The sequence below is a fragment of the Giraffa tippelskirchi genome, chromosome 9 (genome assembly GCF_054371585.1).
Source record: "Giraffa tippelskirchi isolate mGirTip1 chromosome 9, T2T-mGirTip1v1.2.pri, whole genome shotgun sequence".
In the NCBI taxonomy this organism is placed as follows: domain Eukaryota; kingdom Metazoa; phylum Chordata; class Mammalia; order Artiodactyla; family Giraffidae; genus Giraffa; species Giraffa tippelskirchi.
Genome location: NC_137283.1, coordinates 28,470,688 through 28,494,451, shown reverse-complemented (window position 1 = coordinate 28,494,451; position 23,764 = coordinate 28,470,688). Strand labels below are relative to the sequence as shown.

The 23,764-nt window shown below is 42.7% G+C and overlaps 1 long non-coding RNA gene across 1 annotated transcript in view; it reads right to left on the bottom strand.

Annotated features, from left to right (window-relative positions):
• The window catches only part of LOC145520889 (uncharacterized), a 508,290-nt gene that overhangs the window by 103,178 nt on the left and 381,348 nt on the right, over window positions 1-23,764 (bottom strand). Inside the window, exon 3 of the long non-coding RNA XR_014064877.1 lies at window positions 7,915-7,982. This is a non-coding gene — a long non-coding RNA (uncharacterized LOC145520889). The remainder of the gene's footprint in view (window positions 1-7,914; window positions 7,983-23,764) is intronic.

Genomic DNA, 23,764 nt, shown 5'->3' with positions numbered 1-23,764 from the left:
GTTTAAGTAATATGTCTAATGTGTGTGGCACAACTTGGTTAGAGTCTTGGTTACATTATACTTTGTCCTTCAAATGCATGAGGTGATTGGTCCCTTTCACTGCCCAGGATTTTTGCTCTGAAGCTCTTTTCAGATCATGGTAGAGGGAGGGAAAGCCAAAGAAGAGAATGTCAGTTTCACGAAGCAGATTGGAATTAGGGTGGATAACATAACCAGAACTTACAGGGCAGAGTTGTGGAGAGATGGAAGTAATACAAGGAGCTTCAGAAATCTGCATGAGGATCTCCTAGAATCTTTGGGTAAATACCAAGTGGCATGCATGCAGGATAAGCATCCTTAAGAATAGGCAAAGAATAAATAATGTGTAACTATGAGTTGAACTGAGATTCTGGAACTTGAACAGAACTGAGAGAAAGTTTTTAAGTGTAATTGGAGGGACCACTGAAAATTCTGGGGACTCAGTTGACACAAAAGAAAGACCATGCATAGGGGAAGAGCTGCTACCATTCAGACTTGAGACTATACTAAACCTTCCCTAAGAAATATTAAAAACAAGATTGAAAGGATCAAGCTAATCCATAAGGAAATTAACCACCTTTCAGACAAAATGCAACATTATTTAAAGGAAAACAACAAAATACAGATATTCAACAGTGTATCATCCACAATGCCCATGACACATGAAGAAACAAGAAAATGTGAAGTAAGAAAGATCAGTCAATAATTGAAACAGACTAGAAAAGATAGAGGTGATAGAATGAGGAGACAAGGCTTTAAAAAAATACATGATTATAAATCATGAACATTAAAAGAAAATAAAAACATTATGAGGGAATAGATAGTGAGTTTCAATACAGAAATGGAAATAATAAGAAAGAACTAAACTGATATCTAAAACTGAAAAATGCAGCATTCAACATGAAATAGAAGATGAGACACTATGGAAGAAAACATCAGGGAATTCGAAGAAACTAATAAAACTGAACCATACAGAGAAAGAAGCTGAAAAAAGTAACTGAACAGAGTTTTAATGACCTGTAGGATGATACCAAGTCTAAAATTTATTTCTTGGTTCCTGAAGGAGAAGATAGTGATAGACGGGCAGGAAAAATATTTCAAGAAATATAAGCCAAAATCTTTACAAATTAGATGAAAGATATAAACTCATAGATTCAAGAAGCCCAACAAATCTCAGATGGAATAAACAAAAAGAAATATACACGAATGCACATTATGAGAAATCTGCTGTAAAATAATGATGAAAATAAAATTTTAGAAATAGTCAAATAAATAAAACAAGTTATATTCAGAAAAATGATCAGATAAATTATGGCTGACTTCTCAAAAAAACCTTCAAAACCAAAAAACCACCGTTGTGAGCCATAATACAGTAGAATAGCATCTTTAAAGCACTGAAAGAAAGAAAAAGCTATCCCCCTAGAATTCTATGTCCAGTGAAAATATTCTTCAAAAATAGAGAAACAAACTCTTTATCAGACTAACCAATCTAACAAAACTCATCACCAGCAGAATTTTATAAGAAATATTAACATAAGTTCTTTAAGAGAAGAAAAATGATAACAAATGAAAATCTAAATCTACACAAAGAAATGAAGAACCTTTTAAATGATATCATTTAATAAAGCTCCTGCCTTCATTTGTAACTTCTTTAAAACCTAATCGACCATTTGAAGAAAAGATAACAAAATATTATGGAAAGTATAACATATGTGTAAGTAAAATGCATGACAACAGTAAAAGGGTTAGGACGGGGAAATGGATGTATAATGCTGTAACGCTTTTATACTGTATGAGACATGGTATAATGTTATTTGACGGTAAACCGGAATAAGTCAGCTATGCACATTTTAAACCTTGGAGCTACCACTGAACCAAACTATTTGTTGAATGAATGGAAAATTTATTCTAGGCATTAAAAACCTATCTTTTATGGGACTGTGGACTGAATTAGATGTGACATTGGTCTTCTCCTGAACATTTTGCTTCAGTGGGATAAGACAGTGGGAAATTTTTCACAAGGGCAAAGGAAGGAGGAATGGGAACCAGAACAGGGTGAATTTTCTGCTTCACTGTGCCTAATACAATGCTCCAATTGTTAGAATGTCAAATGAGATTCAACCAGACAGTACTGTAAATTCCAAGGGAAATAAAATATTCCAGGAAAGTCTTAGAGCCAAGACCTGAGCTGGCCTCCTGTGGTGACATTCCATTAAGAAATATTCCAACTTACATTTTATGAAAGGATTAGCACTGACAAAGTATCTTGTTTGTTAATGTCAATACTCAAAAGAAAATTAAAATTTTTTAGACTATGACTTGTCATTTACTTTCAGCAGCTGTTTGAAAGTTTGAAAACACCTCATATTTTTCTCTTTTGACTTATGTCTTGATATTTATTTTGCATGTTTTATAAGTGCTGTCCAGGAGAGTTAGGAGAATTACATTTTGGGTGCTAGATACGGATACTGCTGGGCCAGTGGAAACCAAGCTTTCTTGACTATAGAAAACATAAAATCTGTTATCAGAAGTTTCTATTCATGATGTAACCCCCAAAGGGTATATAATCAACAAACTGATGGAGTTCCACAAAGCATTATCTACTCCTCTTTTTCATTGGAATATTCAGTAGCTGGGTCACAGAGAGGACTAGAAAAGGGGGTGGATCCCTAGTAGAATGGCTTTGAAAGGTATGGAGCTGAGTGACACTCTCCCTCTCCCTTCTTTCTTAGAGTTTCTCCACCCTTTTCTCTAGTCTTCTGAATAGGACTTCATGGTGGGCTGTTTGGAATCAGTATACAGTGTGTGTAATTACAATAATTATTTTTCAGGTATGTAGCTCTTTTCTTTCAAAAAAAAAAAAAAAAAAACCAAGTGCAATGTTGAAAGACAACCATGACTTTCAGAACCTTGGTTAGCATGCAAATCAGAGTTCCTTAACTTGGAGTTTGAGTTCAACCTTGGCTTTCAGGATATTGGTGAGTTGCCTGAAATGGTTGGGAAAACAAGAAGAGGGTCCTTAGAATTATTGTACGTTTGTTCAAAGAGAGAGGGGAGAATAAGGTCCAAAGAAAGAGTAAAATCCACTGTCATAAAAGAGGCTTTTCTCCTTTAATAATAAAGAAGCAACAAAAAATATTTAATCATTGAATTGGATCATTCAATCACCGAAGCTAAGAGTAAGAAGAAAAATGAACATATAGAGTGTATATGTTTTCTGTCTCCCAATCTACAGGGTAAATATTTTGCACCTCGTTCACAGTAATGATTCCAGATTGGAGAATGTATGTGCTTTCCTGAAAGCAAATAGTTTTAAAGGTTTGAAAGAGGATTTGAAGCAAAATATTTCAGTCACCAAAGCCCTATTTTTTTATTTCCCTTTCCTGCTATCGTAGATAAACAGTCTGCACTCCAGGATTAACCAATCCCTCCATAGACACACTGGGTTCCAGCTCCTCGACCCCATTTGAGAACATTCCTCCAGTAGCCCTCTCCTCTACCTCCTGCACCAGAGGAGGGTGACCTGTGGCATCTAAATCAAATACCGCTGACTTCTGTTTATCCACAGACAAATAAGAATGGTTTCTACATTTTCTATATCAATGGGGAGCAAAACTTTAAAAAAAAAAAGAATATTTGTGATATGCAAAAATAAGAAATTTAAATTTAAGTGCCCTTAAACACTTGGCTGTCACAGCAAATCAAACAGCTCTGCAAATTTCTCAGAGTTTACTCTCAGTTTCGTTCATACCTCATGGCACTGCTTCCCGCACTACACGGGGAGCTCTGCTTTACGGCACCATGCCTTGTCTGGCTGTGCTCCTCGCCATGGGGTAAGGAGGCTGCAGTGCAAGGGAGTGCCCACTTGGAAGGGGAGAACCGTGGAAATCATGTGCTGGGTAGCTTGGACTCTGGGGTCACCACTGGATGACTCCAGGCTCATGTCCAGGGCCTTTGTGGAGCTCTCCCCCAGCTCCATCCTGGCCCCCAGGTGAGCCTCTAGGCCACAAAGGGCAGTTGTTTGCGTTGAGCCTTGGGTAGGAAGAGAAGCAGAGGGAGCTGTGGGCCTGGGCCTGGTCTGCTTGTATGATCATGTTCTGGTCAGAACTCAGAGTAGCTGGGAATGTCTTTTGGTCATAAGGAAAGTAAATTTTAAGGGAGGAAGATAAAATCTCGCTTAGTTAACAGATTATTGGCTTGACTTAAAACTTTTAAGTATTTGGACATAAGGTATGTGAACCTCCATTTGAACTCTTGCCTCAGATCCCATAAATTCTAGGGGCAGGTGAGTCTACATGGCTCACTCACAGTTTCTTATGGCAGCTGTAACAAAGTACAAGCTGGGTGGCTTAGAACAATACAAATGTGTTGTCTCACAGCTCTGGAGGCCAGAAGTTCAAAATGGAGGTATTGGCAGGGCCAGCATCCCTTGGAAGATGCTAGGCAGCTATCTGTTTCAGCTCTGTCTCTTACATTCTGGTGGCCTCAGGCATCCTTGGCTTGTAGATGGCCATCTCCTCCCTGTGTCTCTCTTCATTTACTCTTCCGTCTGTGTGATCTCTGTCCAAGCTTCTGCTTTGTATGAGGGCACCAGTCCTACTGGATTAAAGCTCACCCTAATGATCTCATTTTAATTTGATGACCTCTGTAAAGACCCTGTCTCCTAATAAGGTCACAGTCTGAGGAACTGGTGATGAGGACTTCAACATCTCTCTTTTGGGGGTGGGAGTGGGGTGGCACAATTCAACCCAGAATGCCTTGTCACTGAGAACTTCCCAGAGGACTCTATTCAATATTATAGCTTGCCCCCTTACTAGCCCCAGCACTCTGAAACTCTCTTACCAAGATTTACTTTATCTTTTTGCCATCATCTTTGTGATCATCACCTTCTAACATGGTTTATAATTAACTTGTGCATTCAATGTATTGTTTATTGACTATCTCTTCTTACGAGAATATGAGTTCCCTGAAGGCAGGGATCTGTCTAGAACAGAACTTGGCTCATAAAAGGTGCTCAGTAAACACATGTGGGATGAACAATTAGATCCATGTCGTCTTCATGGGAAAGAAAAATGACCCTTCCTATCTGGTAGGAATGACAAAGTAGTCACTACACCTAAAGAGTGATGGCTAGAGAGAGAAATTAAGCAGGAGACCAAGGCTGTGCCTGACCCTCTGAGATGCCTACAGTTCTGTTTGGGAGAATTCTACCAGCACAGAACAGTACACATACCTCAAATCTTTAAATTACGCTGAGTTTACACCAATGAGTCTACATCTAGATGAAGCCTTGCCATTAAAGAAAGAAAGTAAGGAGAAATAGTTGGAAGCAAAAAGGAAGAGAAAAGAGTATTGTTCTGTCATAAAAATATCAAAGAACGTAAGGGGAAAATCAGAAGTTAACAGTCATTTCAGACTTTCACTTTTCTTTGTAAAAAAAAGCTAAAATCAAATTTTTACACCGGATTCCTACAATGACTATGAGTACGACCAGATGGCTTTAAAGCTGTAGTAAAATATAAATGATGAGTATCATTTTTCAAACGCTAGATTGACTAAAATTCAAAGGTTTGATAATATTAAGTGCTGATGAGGTTTGGAGAAACAGGAATGCTTTGGTGGGAATGGAACTTCCAGGGCTGTTTGGCCTTCTCCAGGAGACAAAATACACATCCTGCTCCTTGAAATAATTCCACTTGGTACAGGTATGCACGGAGGTATGTGACAGAGAAAACAATCTGAATGGCTGTCAATAGAGGTTTTAAACAAAAGGATAAATAAACTGTAGTATATCAGTACCAGGAGCTCTTGACCTTGACTGTATCCTAAAACACTTGGGGAGCTATTAAGATTTATGGTGACTCTTAGCCTACTACAGAATAGAATCCCTGTGGCCAGATGTGGAATCTGTAGTATGTGCATCAGTACTGTTGAAAAAAAAAAAATAACTAAAATTAGGGTTAAGTAATACTGATCTATTCCATGAACACTACGCTATATTCAAATCGAGTTGGGACATATGTGCCAACATAGGTAGATCTCCAAGATATTATTGACTGAAAAAGGAGAGTTATAGAAAGTCAAGGACAGGATGTTTTATGTAAACATACAGTGGTAGGTAGCCTTGAAAATGGGTCCCAGCGATTTCTGGCTTCTGAGAATCTCCTTCTCTCAGAGAGAACCTCCTACCTTTGGATTTACTGATTTGCTTAATGAATAGAAGGTGGCGGGATGTCCACTTGGAAATTAGGTTACAAAAGACTAGGCTTCCATCTTGGGTGCTCTTGGATTTCTCGCCCTAGGGAACCCTGCTCCCATGTCATAAGGCAGCCCTGTGAGGAAGCCCTGGTGGAAAGGCACCTGCCAACAACCAAGTGAGCGGGCTTGCATGTCGGTCTTCTGTCTAGGCCTGGCCTTCCAGTGAGCCCAGCTTGATGCCAACAAGCTTGACTGCCACTTAATGAGATGCTCCGGGTCAGAAATACCCAGCTAGGCTCCTCTCTGTCTTTTTGACCCAGAAACTGGGAGGTAATAACATTTGTTGTTTTGACTGCTAAGCTTGGGGTAATTGGTTGCATAGCAATAGATAAATACTAGACACAGGAAATATCTATTTTCAGTGTCTCCAGAATAGGTATAGAAAAACAAAGAAAGGCATATAAAAGATGGAGACAAAGATGATGGTGGTAACCTCAAGGGTGATGTGAGTCTGGTTGATTTGTTGTTTTTACAAGGATTGGTCAAAGAGATAGTTGCTTTATCTGGAAAGTTTCATTTTTATTTACTGGGAGAATACACACATGGATTGGTGGTCTAGCTAAAAATTAGTAAGAAAAGATGTTGTGAGTTGTGGTTGGGAAAGGCAGGTTTTAGTTGCTGGGTTTTGGAGCTGAGAATGAGTGTGGTGCCTCCAGCAAGATCTCAAGAGCCTTCCACTTGTTCCCCTTCCCCTGCTGAAACATTTATGAGTGAGGTGCATTTCTCGTTCATAGCCAGTTTTGTCACCAAACTCTCTGGCACAGTTCACAGCCATTTGGGGAAAGTGAGTTGAAAAAAGAAAGGAGAGGTTAAATGAACAGATAGACAAAGTACTCTCAGGGAATGAGAATACAGCAGCAGAAGCGATCCTGAGACTTCAAGAGTGTGTGTGATTTCTCCTCTCATTTCAGTTTTGACAACTCAGACAAATAAAAAGCAAGTAACACTTCCTAGAATCCCCAGGTGCCAGCCAGGGAGGGGCGACCACTTTAGCTAGTTCTGTACTCAGCTGATTGGGGAAGAGCCAGAAGTCCACAAAAAAAGTTTGTGGTTTCCAACAGTTCCTAGTTACCAACGTTATGATGCCAGTTAGCATTCATACTGTGCATCAGGGCCTGTGTGCTGTACACAACTTCCACAATTCAACATTATGAAGCAGAGACTAGCACACCCATGCTGAATGAGAGGCAGGTCTTTCTAACAGCTCAACCAACAATAGGATATTTTGGGTCCCTTCTAACCCGGAAGCCAAAAAAAGCAACAGTATAGCTAGATGGGTGCCTTAGACAGAGGGTTGCATGAATAGGACCTCTCTTTGATTAAAAGAAGAGAAAAAGGGAGGCTAACATTTGCCAATGGAAGAAGGGCAATGAAAGAGTAAAACAGCTATGCTCTTGCCAACAGCAGCAGGCCATCACTGGGCACCCACTGCTACCACTGCTGTGATGGCTCTGGGTAGAATAGTTAGGTTTGTGGCCTTGGTCAACCCACCATGGCATCAGTGCCCACGTCAAGGAACAAAGGCAGGTGGCCTCGATCTCCATCCACCCCTTGCTCGTTGGGGCTCAACATACTCCTGGTTCTCCTGGTGCCTCCCTTCCCCAGGCCTGGCCAATCCAGGCAGCAGCTTCCACTCACCTCTGCTCATACTCCAGAACAGCAACAGTGGCCTCTTCTGTCCCCCTTTCTGCAGTCTAGCTGTCACCCTGCAAAGAAAAGAGCTCTGGAGTCAGGTGGTCCTACACTCAAGTCACAGCTGGGCCACTTCCTAAGCTCTGAGACTTTTAGGCAAGTCATTTCACCTCATTGGGTGTCAGTTTCACCCTGTCAGCTGGGGACAATGACAGACTGGTAATAAGGGGCATGAGGTATGAAAAACCTCATAGGAAGGACTCAATGTGGTTTGCGTTTTCTGGCTCTAAGGATTTCAATCCTTAATCAAAACATGCTTTTCCTCTCTTCAAATATTTGCATTTTAAAAAAGAGTTCACAAAGATCTTTATAGGTTAGGCATTTGGAGGCAGTAGATAAGGATTAACTTGGAAATTTCAACACTGGAGGAGATGGGATCATATGGAAAGAACGGCACCCTCTGGAGGCCTTCATGTCAGCTACGTGGCTGGAGTGCTGACGGTGGACAAGCCTTTTCAGAATCACCCAAAGAGCTCAGTGGAGGAGGCAGGAAAGCTGAATTGCATCCCAACTCCTGCAGGGATTTAGATGCCAAATATGTTGAGAACATCCCCTATGCTTCTCAGACATAAGACAGGTCCTGCTGAGGGGGATTTCTGTTTGAACCTCTCTTTCCTTCATGAATCCACTGGGTAAAACAAAAACAAAAGCGATTTCCCTAAAGTTTTTCACATGTACAAAGCTTTTCTTGATGTCAGCCCAATTCTTGCCAAAAAAAAAAAAAAAAAAGAAAAGAGCCTGTTTCTCACACCCCAAGTAACCTTTCAGAGCCACGTGCCTCATTTTGAATGGAGAGGATGAGAAATCACTTTCAGAGAATTTTCCTATGCATCATGCCTCCAAAAATAGCCCTTTATTTCCTCCTTATCCAATGACGAAAAAGGTTAACAGCAGTCTAAGAGCAAATGCGGGAGAAACTCACACTTTAAAAATAAGGATGTGTATATGAAAAAAAAATAAAAAAAGCTTTATCTGCTTCTGATTGTCTTCTCTCCTGTCTGTGGTATTTCACTGAGTTCTCAGAAGTCAGGGTCACATTTTCTGGGCCCCTCTTGTCTATCACTAGGGCATTAATAGTCTCTGTGGCTGAAGCACCGTGTCACCATGAGCCTGTGTTGATGGGGAGACATTTGTTTTGATGCAGGGGGATTCTGGGGTTCCTGACTCATTTACATAGGTTCCTCTTTTTTTTTTTTTTTTTCTGAGGAAGTCCAGAAAGAGGAATGGGCAGCTGTTGCCAAGTCTCATGGAGGCCTGCATTTGAACTCTCCTGAAAGACGTCACAGTGTCTACTGGACAGCCTCTGGGAAGGCCACACTGAGGAAAGCAGCAGTCAGGATTCCCTGTGTAAGGAGCTGAACCCTCACTCAAACTGCTATAAGCAAAGAGGGAAGGCGCTGGCTCAGGCAGCAGGGAAGGACCCAGTGGTGGTCCCTCAAGTCTAAGGCAGATCCCCCAAGTCTAAGTGTGAGGTGAGCTGCAGGCAGGACTCAGGCTTAGAGCTGTTGTGTCCTGCCCCCAAGCCCTGCTCTCTCACCGGCCACCTCTGTTTTCTGCATTTTCTCAGGCTGCCTTCTCACAAGCCCTCCTCATGAAAAGGGAAGACAAGATGACACTGCTGCTCTGGGCTGACACAGCTGCCTTGTGTGGTCTTCTTAGAATCTGTCATTCTTCTCAGGGGAGGATTCTGATTGGACCTCCAAGTTCCTGCCACTAGTTCTTGGACCAATCACCATTGTTGGTTGGTTGACGGACCAGGATGGGCCAGGCCTGACTCACATGTCGACCTTTGGCCCAGGCAGTTGTGCTGAGTTCCAGAAAGGCATTGCCAACACTCGCAGGACAGGAAAGAAGCAAAAGCTATGACTGTCCACTTATAGGGGCAGAAATGCTTCCCCAAAGCCACAAGGACTTGCCATAGGGCACAGAAAGGGGAAAGTGGAGAGCAATGAAGTGAATTTGCTTCTACAACTGTGCTGAAGATTTCTTCAGCACAGAATATTTCTTCATAGAAATGCCAGTGACATGATTGCCATGGAGGGCTTGAGGGGACTGAAAAAAAGAGGGCAAGCTGGGAGATCTGTGACTGAGTTCTGTGCTCTATTTTTAATGGGGAAAATATTGATACTTTGGATATTTTAAGTATCCAACAATATAAAATATTGGATATTTTAAACATCCAACAATGGAGAAATAGTTAAGTAAATAATAGTAACTACTCACAGTAGATCATCATCAAGAAGTTTTTATGATGGAGTAAAATGAGTGCATGATAATGGCAAGAGGCAGGACACAAAGTCTGTATACTATATGGGCTTAACCATGTACCCCCATCCCTCCAAAAAACAGTAAACAGAAACATACGCCTATTAGCCATGGTTGTTGATGAACTGTTATCTCCTTTAAATGTTTCCAATAACTCTTAAGATGTTGGTACAATTATGTACCCCATCTTTCAGATGAGGAAAGAGAGATTCTGTGAGGTTAGCTGACTTTCCAAATTACACAGCTGACAAAACAGCAGAGCTGGGCCTGGAGCCTCGCTCTTTTCCCGGCACTGCAGCAGAAGGAAGTGTGGGCAGGGGCTTTAGTTCTTAGCTCTCACACTGAGATTTTAAAGGGAGGGAGAGAGAATGACAATTTTCCCCCGGTAAACATTCCCAGAGAAAGGTCTGACCCAAGGCAGAAAAACATCACAGTCATGCAGAATTTATTTTAGATCAGAGAGACAGCTATCTCTAAAGAGTGTGGCATCAGTTTATGGCTTTCAAACAGGAGACCACTGAGGCCCAGAGAGGGTAAGTGACATGCCCAAGGTCACATCACAAGTGAGTATTGCTGCCGAAGCCAGTCAAGGCTTGTCATTAGTAGTGGAGGGCTCTTTGGGGGTCATCACATGGCAGTCATCATTTACTATAAAAAGAAGCAGGCATCTCAGCTGGAAGGGAGCATCCTTGTCTGTCTCCTAGAAACACACATCCCCAAAATGGATCTAGAGCTGCAAGAGACAGATGTGGTAAGGACTTCTTGATAACGGCACTGGAACTCCGTTGTGTTCAATTAGTATTCAAAAGTCAAATATAAATTAAAGGCATTTTTATGAAAAAGGTAAGAAAGAGCCTTTACCTATGTCTTCAAATATGTGTGTGTGTATATATATATATATATATATATATATATATATATATATATACATTTTTTCAATATATTTCATTTCTGTTACACTGGGCTGTAGGTTGCCAAGGAGATCGTTATTGGCAGAACTAAATGGTTGGTGAATAATTAACTGTCCTGTCCTCAGCAAGGCTTGAAGAAAGAACTTCTCAGGGCATCTCTGTAGACTTTGGGCAGAGTCAGCCTCTGTCCAGAGCCAAGAGATGAGCGAGGGGCCAATGGCCACAAGAAAGGTGGGTGAGCAAGATGGAGGCTCACTCCTCCCTGCAACAGTAGACTCAGAAGCGGTCATTCTATTGCTGCCATGTCCCTCACATTTGACCAATGCAGGGAGCCCTGCAGGCCATCCACTGCCACCCTTTGCATCTTCTTGCCTGAGAGGCTTTCTGGAACCCAGGTCTTGATTCTGCCCATGACAGGCTATAAGTTCCAAAAAAACTAGGAGCAGCTCTCAACCAATGAATGATGGAGGGAAATGGGGTGCTTTCCCCTGGCACCCACGTCCCAGGGGGATTCAGCTCCCTGGTCTACATGATTACTCGCTAACACATTCTTTCTTGGCTTCCTTCCTTTCCCTGGCTTCCTCCTCTGCTCACCAGTCAGTGCTTCCTGAAACCATCTTCTAAATCAACTCCCTGTGTTCAGATCCTCGCCCCAAGTCTGCTCCTGGAGCAACAGGAACTGAGATGACCACACGGAGAAGCAAAACCTGGGAGGGACACAGGAACTGGGAGCAGTAGTTTCTCATCTACTGTTACATTCAGCTTTCATGTGTAAAAGGATGTTTGGTAACATGGGATTTCTTGAGTTCCCCTCACCCTTTTTGGTTTTTAGATTAGTCTAAATTCAAATAACTGCCTGCTCTCAATGACAATTCCCCTCCACTAAACACCCTCAAGTAAAAAAAAAAAAAAAAAAAAGGATCTGAGGGGCTCCAAAGCCATGGTGAGAGTGTGAACCAGCTAAAGAGTGCTTGAGCTATAGCTCAGAGTTTATATTCCCAGAGAAGATTATGATCCAAGACAGGAAAACACTATAGTCATGCAGAATTTGTTTTAGGTAACAGGACACCTGTAAAAGCATGGCATCATTTTATTGCTCAGATAGCTGCCACTCAGCCTCAGCCCAGGGCTGTCTGGCTTCTCCAGCTAAAAGTGCAGAGGAGAACTGAGTAGAAATGGAAAAGTCTCCTAACCTTCTAGCACTTTCTGTTTGGACCTTTCATAGTTCAACTTCCTTTGGTGTGAGAGCTGCAAATTCCAGCTGAGAAGACATATAGTCAGACATTTATTTGGTGCATTAAATAATCCTGAACATCTTTCAGGTGATCAACTAATATTTCTAGTTACGTAAAAAAGAACTATGGGTTATAAGCACTTTTCCCCCTTTGTTATGCAAAGGGATAGGATCTTAAGTTTCCTAGAGAGGACTGGAACCTTCAGTGGCACAGAGAAGCAGAAACTACCCTCCGTCTTTCCTCAAACTCACAGACTGCCCACATTCCCTCTGAGCTCTTACTTAATTCTACTTCACAGAATACACACAGTTAGAACTTAAACCTTTGTTACTCTCCAGGTCATCTTAAAATCTGCTAATGAAATATCAGTCTGAAAGCTTTCTCCATTGTCACAAACAGTTGCAATTCCTAAACACTTAGTAATACAGTGATGTTGCAATTGCATTCAGATAGTGGCAACTTTCTTTGCCAATATCTAAATATTTCCCAACCTTTCTGGGTTGTTAAAATGAAGACTCTTCCCTCTGCCTACACTCACCCCGCAAAAATTTCTAACACTTGAGTTGTCTTACCAAACACTGCTGAGAATCACACAGCAGCGAACCATCTATTTCCCACTAGCAGCATTGTTTACTTCTGCAGCCTAGAAGAAAGAAGCCGTTTTTTCGTTTTTGGGTTTTTTTGGTTTGTTTTCCTTTTTCAGCTGGCTGATCATTTTTCACAAAATCACCAAGGTTAGGCAAATATAACAGAGAGAGAATGTGTTCATCATTAAACATACAACAATTTCTGGGTATGTGGGCAGGGCACTGAGAAGGCTAAGAGCACAGGCAGACAGTCCTGAATTCAAGTTCGAGCCCCTGGACTCCTCAGCTGGGGAATTTGGGGCAGGTTGTCGTACCTCCCTGAGCTTTGGTTTCTTCATAGAGTTAATGTGGGGATGAAAAGGAGATAATATATAGGAAGTGCTAAGCTCAGTGCTGGGCAGAGTAACCACTGCTTTTCAGTTAACTGTATCTCATTTCTTCTTCTCCAAGTAAACACAACACCACCCAAAACAAGAAGACAGGAAGGGTATTGTGGACATGTGCTTTTGCCTTCCCATCACTCTTTCCTCCTCCTTCCAAGGACCCAATTCTTTTTTCCCTGATGACAATCTTCTGTGTGTGTTGGGTGAAGTCTACTGCCTTCTCTTCTTTTCAGCCGCAAAGGTGAGAATGAGTTTCAGGCTTTGGTGAACCTCTTTCCCCTGCCTGAACCACGACGGTAGATGTAGGAATGAATCTATGAGTCAAAATGCCTCTACTCTGAGTCCTCCCTGGATTTTTTTTCTGGCTAGAGATACCATAATAGTTCTCTCAGTGCCAAGTCTGTACGGGTGAGGACTTTGTGCATATGATGGCTGCCTTTCCTGCTGTGTTAGAGTTTGTTCAGAAAAGCAGAACCTGTAGAAGATACATATTTGGGGTAATTTGCTACAATGGTTTGGCCTTCTGTTATTGTAAGAGTGGTTCAACAGTCTATGGGAAGGTGTTCTTTCTGGGTCAGGGGCAGGAAGCTGAGGTCTGTGGGCAGGCTGTTGAGAAGGAAAGATGGGCATAAAGTAGGGGAAGCAAAGATAAACTGAATTCTGTGAGGATGGGCAGAAATTCATGCAATGAGACTAGGACCCACATTGGTCTCACCTCATCTCCAAGTCATCCACTTCGATGATGGAAGTAAGCTGGAGGAGAAGCTGGCTCCTCACGGAGTTAAAAAAGCACTTGGCCTGGGAGTAAGAGAAGGTGAAGCTGCAGCAGAAGTTGGAGACGTATGAGCCCAGCCCCACAGGGTGAGTAAACAGGCAAGTGGCAGTATAAGCAAGCCACAGCAGCACCTCGTGACCTGCACTGGCCTTCCAAGCATAAAAAGAAATACGAATGACACTCTAGTTCTGATTCTAAATCTCATACAAAAAGTCTGTGCTTCATACTAACCTGGAACTATGGACAGAAATGAATTATGGAAAATATAGTTTCAGTTTAGCTAAGCAGACAGAACACATTTACTATACTGGCTATGTGATGAGATGCATTCAAGAGAAGGGCAGCGGGAAAAAGCCCTGATGATGCCTTTTGAGTCTTTGGATGCAGCCGGGCCTGAAGCTGTAACTGTCTATCCCTAGAATTTCCACTTGTGTGAACCACTGAGCTTAAGCTGCTTTACACTGTGATTCTGTTGCTTGTAAAGAAAGTGGCCTGACCAATATAAATACCTAGTTCATCTTCCAATAGTACTTTAGTTCAAAAGTTGTAACAGAATCCCAGTGAAGATCCTAACTTTGGTATAACAATTAGGAACAAATTAAAAATCCTGGGATAATAGGGAATAACTGATACATAGCATTTTCACTTTTCATGGGTAAAAAATTTGCTCAGAACTGGCAAAAAGGCTTATGTACAAAACATGATTAATGTCTGCCCATTAACATACCAAGTGGCAAGTGTAGTCTTTGTAGAAGGTAAGCTGACACACTATGGGAAGCCAAAGGAACCCCCAGACAGAAACTTAAATGTGGGGAGCCCCCATACTTCAAATTTTCAAGGGATTTAAGAGCTCTCTGTCAAGAACCAAGGGAAAAATATATTTCTTATTATATCACAAAATCATATTTTCCAAGCTTTTTAGGTACCAGGTAGTGTGCACCTATGAACTGGGGACAAACACATGGATAAGATAGTCATCCCCTCAAGGGGCTCAAAGAATCACCCTGCTCATCCTAGATCTCATTTTTCTATTTATGCAATCAAAAATTTCATTACTTTCTGCAAAAGCCATCTCCCACTGCACATTGACCCTATGATCTACAATGGTTCCTATGTATTTTTCTTCTTCTATGTATGTTAAAGTCAACTGCCTCCTAATCAAGTTCTTTCCTTCAGTAAATGTTTTAAATTTTTAAAAATGTTCTTCCAATTTCAAAAGTAGTAAATGCAGCATACAGAAACTTTAGGACACTATGCCAAAAAGTTTTTTTTTTTTTTTTTTAACTACTTTTATTCTTGGGTAGTGACTGTCTCCAGCCCTGGGAGGCCCCTTGCCCACTAACTGCAGTACCAGTAGGTAGATGGAATGGACCTCAGTCCCATCACCATTCTTTGTTTCTGGTCCTCGCATGAAGATGGTACAAGCCATCTTTATCTGTTACTGGGCAGTTACTTTGTAACCAGTCTTATTTCTTCTGCTTTCTTGTATCCCCTTCACAGCAACCAGAGTGTCACTTAGAATGTCAATCAGGTCTATGGCCATACCACCCTGAACATGCCTGATCTTGTCTGATCTCGGAAGCTAAGCAGGGTAGGGCCTGGTTAGTACTTGGATGGGAGAGTGTCAATCATATCACTCCCCTCCCTTGCTTAAATCTTCTCATTTAGGATCCGTCACAGCTAGAATATAACCCAACACATCTGAGAGTCTAGAAGGCTTTGTCTCCCTCTTGACCTCATTCATCACGTTCCAGCTTCTTGGGGCTTCTCTCTGACCCTCAAGCATGCCCAGTTGGTCACCCTCAGGTTCTTGGCAGCAGGAACGCTTTGCTCTCCTCTGGTTGGCTTCTTCTGACTCCAGTCTCAGGTTACACATCACCATTCCTGAGAAGCTTTTGCTAGCCACTTTGCTCAAAAAGTCTCTCCCCACCTTTCCACCACTTTTTTATCACTCCTTTCCTGACTTATTTTTCATCATTTTACTTATCAATACCTGAAAATATATTGTATGTTTCTGAGTTTACTGACCTCTGACTCCCCAAACATGAAGATCCCCTAGGGGTAGGTTGTTGAGAGACCCCATGGTAGAGTAGTTCAAGTAGCTTTCTTCAGATCTAGAGGTGGGAAAAGGGCCCCATAGTGATTTGCCATGCTTTGTTGATTGCCTTTAACCCTGCCCTCATCTTTGTAAACACTGTCTTCTTTATTAAACTCTCCATCATTACTCCAGCAAATCAGCCTTCTCCTCCTTCCCAGGTGCTTAACTTAGGTTTTAGCTTGACTTTGGGGACAAGGGAAGAGGTATGTATCCTGATGAGAGATGCTGAACCATCAAGGCTAGTCCTCTGCCCTTTGGCCCAAGTATCAGAACTGTCACCTTCCTTCTGATCTCAGAGTGTTCTTTCATTTTCTTCCATCGCTCGGCATCATGGAGGCACAGGAATTAAGAGTTAATGTATCTCTAAAAATTAAGCACTGAATCAGGCCCTTTATTTATAGCTCATTTTATAAATGTGAATTAAAGTGGGCCAGTCTTATGACACACTCAAATTTATTATCCCCACTTGATGGCTTGGATAGTTAAATACTTCAGTGAATAAACTTAGAATTCATTAAGTCTCATTTGGTCATATTTCATATATTTGCAATCCACTCTCTTCCCTGGCAGTTTTCAAACAAGAAAATTAAGCCTGGCTCTGAAATTTATGGATGTATTCTTCTAATACTCCTTTAATTAGAAACTCCTATATGGTTTCCTAAGCAAACCACCCATGGAGAAAACTTACAGGACTGGCGCTCCTATTGTTTGACTATTTCCTAACTCCTTTTTTTTTCTTAAACTCTCATTAGCTCAGAAACACCTGTAGATAAAGTTCTGTAGAAACACAGCTAGGAGGGGCAACTTTTCACCTTCAGGTTGGCATTAAGCAGTTACGGAGAAGGCAATGGCACCCCACTCCAGTACTCTTGCCTGGAAAATCCCATGGACGGAGGAGCCTGGTAGGCTACAGTCCATGGGGTCGCTAAGAGTCGGACGACTGAGCGACTTCACTTTCACTTTTCCCTTTCATGCACTGGAGAAGGAAACGGCAACCCACTCAAGTATTCTTGCCTGGAGAATCCCAGGGATGGCGGAGCCTGGTGGGCTGCCGTCTATGGGGTCGCACAGAGTCGGACACGACTGAAGCGACTTAGCAGCAGCAGCAGCAGGTAACAGTTAATTGGTTTAGTTTTCAGTATTGAATATTAATGGAGTGGAATTAAGTCACAAAGTTCCTGGTCGATGGGGAGCTTTCTGAGAGTTTAAAGACCACAGTTAACTGTATTTGAGGAGAAGGAGGCTACCCTGCCCTGCTTTCATTTCGAGATGCAAAGATCTCCCCAAACCCATTCTGTCAAGGCTTGTGCTGTGTATGACTGCCGTTTTGGATATTGTGTTAACTACTTGTGGGAAAGGGGAGTGGGGAGAAGAGAAGAGAATGTGGCACGTATCCAGGTGTGGCATTTGAGCAGAGTTTGGGTTGCCCAAGTGGCCCTATTAAGCGTGCCTGAAATGAGATAGCACTCCAGGACTCTGGGCTCAGCTGCTTATGGGAGGAATCACGTATGAGGACGAGGGAGTTAGATGTGTCTAAGATTTTTAGCGCTAAATATCTTTGGCCTGAAACATGACAAAGAGCACTAGAGGGAGTCAACTCAGTCAACAAATATGTATTCAGCTCCTATTATGTGTGCTCCTAGTTCCAGATACTGGATATAGAGCCTTGGCCAGGCAGCTAATGCTTAGCACAGCGCTTATTATGGGCTAGGCATCATTCTCAGTGTTTTATATGTATGGTGATGATGGTTTAGTCACTAAGTTGTGTCCAACTCTTTGCGACTGCATGGACTGTAGGCCTCCAGGCTGTTCTGTGCATGGAATTCTCCAGGCAAGAATACTGGAGTGGGTTGCCATTTCCTTCTCCAGGTTATATGTGTGTGTGTGTATATATAAATATATATATACAAGCAAGAAGGAATTCTGCCAGCAGATTACTTTTAGACTTGGACCACAGCCCTTTCCTGTGTTTCTAGCCTGCTGGCCTACCTTGAAGGTTTCAGATTTGTACCTCCACAGTTACATGGACCAATTCCATAAAATCAGTCTATCTCTATATGTATATACATATCCTATTGGATCTGTTTCTCTGGAGAATCTTGACAAATACAATGGTTGGGAACTTGGAGTCTGGAGTCATACTGTTGGAAGTCAAAACTCTTTTCTCCAATTTACTGTCTGTATAACCTTGGGCACATTAACTTCTCAGAGCTTCAGTTTCTTCATCTTTAGGTTGAGACTCCACTTAATTCCCACATTACCCTGGGAAGTAGGTTCTAATACTGTCCCAAGTGCCCATTAACAGACAATTGGATTAAGAAGATGTGGCATATATATACTACAGAATACTACTCAGCCAAAAAAAAAGTATGAAATACTGTTATTTGCAGCAATGTGGATGGACCAAGAGAATCTTATGCTTAGTGAAATAAGTCAGACAAATACTTTAACATATTACTTATATGTGAAATTAAAAAAAAAATACAAATGAATGTATATGCAAAACAGAAACAGACTCATAGATATAGAAAACAAGCTTGTGATTACCAAAATGGAAGAGGAAAAGGGGAAAGGGACAAACTAAGGGTATGAGATTAAGAGATACAAGCTACTATATATAGCACAGATAAGCAACACGGATATACTTACTGTACAGTACAGGGAATTATACCCATTATCTTATAATAACCTATAATGGAATATAATCTGCAAAAATACTGGATCACTATGCTGCACATCTATGTAGCTAACACAATATCGTAAATAAGCTATGCGTGTATGTGTGCTCAGTCACTTCAGTTGTGTCTGACTTTGCGACCCTGTGGATTATAGCCCCTCATGCTCCTCTCTCCATGGGATTCTCCAGGCAAGAATACTGAAGTGGGTTGCCATTCCCTTCTCCAGGGATCTTCCCGACCCAGGGATCGAACCCGGGTCTCCTGCATTGCAGGCAGATTCTTTACCACTGAGCCACCAGGGAAGCCCCAAATAAGCTATACTTCAATTTTTTTTTTTTTAAAAAGACACAATCCTGGTCCTTGAGGGATTTGTAGATTCATTATCAACAATTCTATAACACAGTCTATACACAGCAGTGGCTAAGCACCTAGAATATCTGGGTTTAAATCCTGGCTTTACTTTCTACTGGTCATATGACCTTGGGCAGTTTGATGACTTTTTCTAGACCTCACCTGTAAATGATAGACAATGATGATGACAGCAAAACAGAGCTGACGTTCATCATGTCCTTACTGGGTGCTAGGTCCCAGACTCTCGCACGGACTACCTCCTTGAAGGAAGGGAAGGGAAGTCGCTCAGTCGTGTCCGACTCTTTGCGACCCCGTGGACTGTAGCCTACCAGGCTCCTCTGTCCATGGGATTCTCCAGGCAAGAATACTGGAGTGGTTTGCCATTTCCTTCTCCAGGGGATCTTCCCGACCCAGGGATCGAACCCAGGTCTCCCGCATTGGAGGCAGACGCTTTAACCTCTGAGCCACCAGGGAAGTCACTACCTCCTTGAATCCTCACCAAGTCCCTGAAAACTAGTTAACTTTTATCAACTCCATTTGACACATAAGGAACTCAGGTTTAAGAGGTTAAATGACTTATTAGGAGAGGGGAGTGGTGGTAGTGAGGAACTGCTGAGGACCCCTACGTACTGGTCCTGAGTAGCCCTGGGCCCCCCTGGCTATGCCCATCAGGGTGGCGCCCATCTGATCCTCTGAACCCTTGAAGGCACATAAGAGCCAGTGTGAACTCTAAAACCTGATGGCCAGGGTGGATAAATTAAACACATGCCTCCTGCCTGGGGGAATGACAAGCTCCCTGTGATTACTGCACTGTGAAAAATGTTAGCCTTCAAAAGGTTTCCTCCCTTCCTATTCTGTTAGCACTCACACAGAGGTCTATTAGCAGTGCTCCCAGCCTGCTGGGGATGCTGGCAAGGCCACGAAAAGAACCCACTCCCCCAGAAGATCTGGCTGCGTTTTTAGCTCCAGGCTGCTGGCACGTGCCACCTGCCCAGGTATCCAGACACAAGATTTATTGTGCTCTGCTGTGTTGGCTCTCAGGCCTGCCCTGGGATCTCATACTGACAGACACGTGTTTCATGGAGAAAAATTTAGGCCACTACACAATGGGGAAGGTGAGAGAGAGCACAGGAAAAGGGAGAAAGAGGAGGAAGAGCAGATCAGAAGGCCAAGGCTGTAACAAAAAAAGGTTCTGTCCCATCTCTGAGCTTTTAGAAGTAGGAAGCACTGTGTTGACCTAGGGTTTACACCTCGGAGTTTCGGGTGGCTATCTTCTTTGCAGTCAAAGGAGGGCAGTTAGCTTGCAGACACAGTTTACTCCTGCAGGGCTGTGATGAGGACAGAAAGAAGTGGAGCTGGTAGGGAGGAAAAAGCCAGAATCCCATGTGACAAGGATGACCCTTTTCTTCCCGCCTTTGGCTACAGAAACAATTCCTACAGGGCTACATCTCAGGAGGCGATGTTCCAGGTCCATGGGAGCACTGACAGCAAGTGTGGGCCACTGGCTGGAGCAGGTCTGATAATCCTTGGGCACCAGTTGGTGAAAAGTAAGTACAGAACTGAGGAGCCACGATTAGAAACTTTTAGCATGATCTAATGCTACCAAGACATTCCAGCATGTGATCACTGACTTGTCTCATTGACCATGACATAGGCCAGTTTGGGTGTTGAATTTGAACCTGTTGGGGTGTGTTTCCCATGGCCTGAGGAGTATACTACTCACGCACAGTCACAGAACATCTTGGGTGGTGAGTTTGACAAGCACTGTTGAAGAGGTTATCAGTATGCCTCTATAGTCACTAAGTTGCTGTGCCTTTATGAGTCTCAGTTTCCCTGTTTGTAAACTGGTGATAAATCATGTATGTCCTAAGGACTTTTGGAAGATGAAATGAGATGTGGTGTGTCAAGAGGTTAGCAAGGTAGCTGACAAAGGCTGTGCACTCAGGACAAGTGAGCTCTTGTCACTCGGTCACGGTGAACAGACAGAGCTTTCAATCTGGCTTGGAACGAGGTGTCTCCATACCAGATGTCTGGGGAAGTGAGCACAGCCTCAAAGACTTGACCCACAGCAAGCCAAGGATATCTCCAAGAGCAAAACAGAGGGGCTGGTCACCGACCAGGGAATGAAGATGGTAAAGCTTATTCCCTTGGCTGTGAACAGGCGAATCGATGGTGAAGGAAAGCCTCGGGTCCTCGAGTGCTCTAAAAGCCGATAATAAAATTTAAAATCAATGGCGAAGCTGACAGCAAACCGATGGCAGGGCCAGAGGTCAGGAATGAAGTGTCTCTGTGCAGGAAGCAGGCAGACAGCCTGGGTGGCGACCCTCAGAACAGCACGCTGAGCATCCAGGTGAAATCATCTGGGTGCCGAGATTTCACAGAGATCCTGCCTCCTGGGCTGGCGCCCCCCACCCCCATGGATGCAGGAGGCGCATGTGGGAAATGAGCTGTCGAAAGAGTAAGACCTGGACCCCAGTACTGTGCTGCCCTATTCACTAAGCTTTTGGAGGTATGGAGCCAGAGCCTGGGAAATTCTATCTTACACTATTAATTTCACCTACATTTAAAAAAAAAAAAAGAACAAACAATGCAGTCCTGCCACACTGTTATGGGCCAAATGCATCCCCTTCAAATTCATAGGCTGCAACTCTGATCCCTAACATGATGGTGCTAGGAGGTGGGACTTTTGGGAGGTAACTGAGTTATGAGGTCATGAGGGTGGGAGCCCCATGACAGGATTAATGTCTTATAAAAAGAGGAAGAGACTAGGGCTCTCTCTCTCTGCCATGTGAGGACACAGCAAGAAGGTGGCCATCTGGAAACCATGAAAAGCACTTTCATCATGAACTGCAGCAACCAGCACCTTGATCTTGAACCTCCAACCCTCCAGAACTGTGAGAAGTAAATGTTTGACGTTGAAGTCACTCAGTCTCTGACATTTTGTTACAGCATCCTGAATCAACCAAGACAGTATTTCTCAGGTGAGGAGCTATACAGATTCATCTATCTGTGCAAGCATTTCTTGATTCCCCTCGATGTTGGGGACTAGTGTTGAAAGAGGATATTTGTAAAGTAGTGAGTTTGGGACTGGCAGGGAAGAGAGATAGGTTAGCAAACACTTAGCATCCAGGGTACTAGGAACAACAATGACTTTATGAGACCAGAGGGGAGGGCAGAGGCAACACTACCTGGCAGGGAGGGGAGTGGGGTAGGTAGGGAGATGATGCTGAAGAGATGCCAAGCCTTGTTGTACCTGTTCTAAGGACATGGTGGGCAGTGGACTCTGGGTGGCTGCTCTCGTGATGCGTGGTGAAGGGCAAAGTGGGCCAATCAGAGTATCTCAGGAATTTCACTAGTAAGTTTAAGTGTAGGAATGAAACCTGTAATGGGCTATGAAAGCTGAGGAATGAAAGAGTGTAGAAGAGAGGCTCAGAGTGAAGCAGAGAGAGAGAGGTGGGAGGCAGAGAGGGAGAAAAAGGGAGAGGAAAGGAGAGTGAGAGAGCATGAGGCAGGGAAAGAGAGAGGGAGACCATGACCTAACTTAATTTTGAAAACTTTACACATGTCTATATTTCCATTCCCCCTGTAATGTGGCTATATTTGGCTATTTTTGAAATGTTTCCATAAATTAGAATGGGTAATGTTTACTAGAAGTAGTCTCTGTGCTTAACAAGCCAGAGAGTCCTAACAGAACTCTAGGAGTGATCTGGGAGAGCAATACTGACTCACAGAAATATAATAGCACAGTCTCAGCCAAACACAAAAAGAGAAATTAAACACTGGTGCTGACATCACCTTGCACACATACGCATATGCCCTGGCCTGAGTGCTTAGTGCAGCCATGACGTTGCCCACTGTCTCTGGGTGGGCCTATGAACTTTGCTAGGTGTGAGCACCTCACTGAGCTGAGTGTGCCTGCTGTGTTGATTATACGTTTTGAAGCAAGAGGAAGAGAGAGGAGAGAAGAGAGTAATTAATTAGCAAGCAAAGGAATGAGCATTTGTTTGCATTTCTGTTGTGAAGGCTCATCATTTACATCAACTGAGGTGCTTAGTGAATTAAAGCCACATGTGAGTTAAGTGTGTTGATCTCATGATCTGTAACAGCAAAAACACTCAGATTCAGCCTATGGTTTGAAGAACTGAAGCCAGTAGTTAACTCTTAAGTCTTAAACAAACAGCTTCCTTTACAAGCTAAGTGTCAACTGAACTTTGATTCATGAAGTTACCAATTAGTCTTCTTGGCTTCATGTTCGGTCTAGAGCCATCAGATTGATAAATATGTTACATCATCTCCCTACACTGTCTCTTTGTCAAAGATAAATGGCAAAAGAGCAGATTAAAACTAAAACCCAAGACAGGATACCTATCTGAAATCTGAGGGATCTTAGGGTTTCCAAATGAATTAGCCCACTGGAATTAACAACTTTTCCTCTAAGCTGTGTATGGCGAGGGGACAGCCAGGTGGCCCAGGGCATTTCTTTGTCCATTTTAAACTCGCTAAATGAAAACCA